This window comes from Octopus bimaculoides, chromosome 10 (genome assembly GCF_001194135.2).
Source record: "Octopus bimaculoides isolate UCB-OBI-ISO-001 chromosome 10, ASM119413v2, whole genome shotgun sequence".
Taxonomy (NCBI): domain Eukaryota; kingdom Metazoa; phylum Mollusca; class Cephalopoda; order Octopoda; family Octopodidae; genus Octopus; species Octopus bimaculoides.
Window position 1 is genome coordinate 6,046,771 of NC_068990.1, and position 1,959 is coordinate 6,048,729.

The window sequence follows — 1,959 nt, forward strand, 5'->3', positions numbered from 1 at the left end:
TATATATATATATATATATATATATATATATATATAATATTATATATTATTTATTATTTAATTGAAAAAATCACCAAGGACATACATATGCCAAACCCAGGGGGCCTAAAATTGCGACCCATTATAGCTGGCCCAGCCTGTGAAACACACACACTATGTCTATTTATGGACATCCTCCTGAAACCCTTCCTTAAATATCGAACTCAGGACCTTATGGCCGTGAGTCGAATAACCTAACAAGTTAGGAATGCGCTTTCTGACTGATAAGACACATATCGAAACACCGGTGTCCCAGAATTCTTTATACTAATGAATGCGCTGTGCTATGAACATATATTTGTCATAAAGGAGCTGTTCTCCTCTGACGAATACACCACCGATTAGCATATCCGCGTTCGAATCTGCCAATACGTATTAAGAATAAATATGGAAGTCTTGTAGTATATACATATATGTGTGTACCTCTGTGTGTACCTCTGTGTGTATGTGTGTGTGTGTATCTATCTATTTATCTATCTACGTCTAAAGCTCTAATATAATTTAATATTTCATGAAGTAGAGTTATAACTCTTATTAGGTTATTATTTCGCAGAATTGATTCCGTTCCGCCTTCTAGAATCTGGTGTAAACTGCTAAAACATCAAAGAAAGAAAAGCTTATATATTCTTGCAGGAATATACAATGGCATATTGTACAGCTCACTGATAATATAACATAATGGAGAAAGAATGTTTTTATCTATTCTGCCTTTGACAATCTTGTAAATGGATATTCTTTTACCCAGTTGTGATTAGCCAGCAGGAACAGACCCTATCCTTCTACAGTGTCTTGCAGATCAGCAGACAGGAATGGAAAAGTCAAGAATTCTACAATCTCTCCCTAATTTCATCACTCATACAATCACGTACTCACGCAATATTTTGTTAAAAGTTCCAGGAGTGATGTTGTTTGGAATGTCTATAGAATGACATCACTACACCTGGAACTTTTTAATAAAATCATTTACATAACCCAAAAACCACACATTCTACTCACTCTAAACGCAGTTTTATAAAATTTCCAAATCCTATACTCATGGCTAAGAAGTAGACTTCGGCAATTTTTCAGCTATAATATTTATTGACAATCCAAAGGAACTAACTGAAGTTTATGTAAATTTGTGTTACAACCGCTACCGAAATAAATTTACATTTAGCCCAGATTGATATTTAAGCTTTTAGCATTTAAACCGGCCATATCCAGCCAAAATAATCCAGCTGTTTTATCTTCAACCTAACCAAACCTGGTCTCTCATATTTACCCTAGAATATTATTCTAAAAATAAGCAATAACATCATTGAAATCTCAAAGCTGCAAGATAATGCTTGACTAATTGAAATCAATGTGACTAAATTAGCATTACATTTGACGGAGAAATCTGAATGCTCAAAGGAGGTGAAGAAACACTGGTTTAACCCAAACAGGGTCAAATGTTTTCTTTTGTGCATGAAACTTGAGTTACTGTCAGAAACCATTGAAGTTACTTTTGATAAAATCTGTATTAAATAATAACTGATATAAATGTTTGATGGCTGGTTGGTTGATTGATTTCTCTAGTCACGCTTTACATTGTACCGAGAAAGAGCAAAACAGTAAAAGAGGTGAGAGAATAAAAGATACAGAGAGAGTTAACATAGGAGGTGCAGGATGAGTACACATACTAGGTTTGGTGGTAAGCAGTGAGTAAAGGAAAGCTATATACACTCACACACAGTGAGAAAGAGCTATAAATACGGTGTAGGAGAAGAAGGGGAAGAAGAAGGGTGTGGATAGAGGAGGAGGAGAGAAGAATGAGAGAGGAAGCAGGAGGAGGAGGAGGAGGAGGAGTAAGCGGGGAAGAGGAGTAAGCGGGGAGTAGGAGGAGGAGTAAGCGGGGAGTAGGAGGAGGAGTAAGCGGGGGAAGTGGAGGAGGAGGAGTAA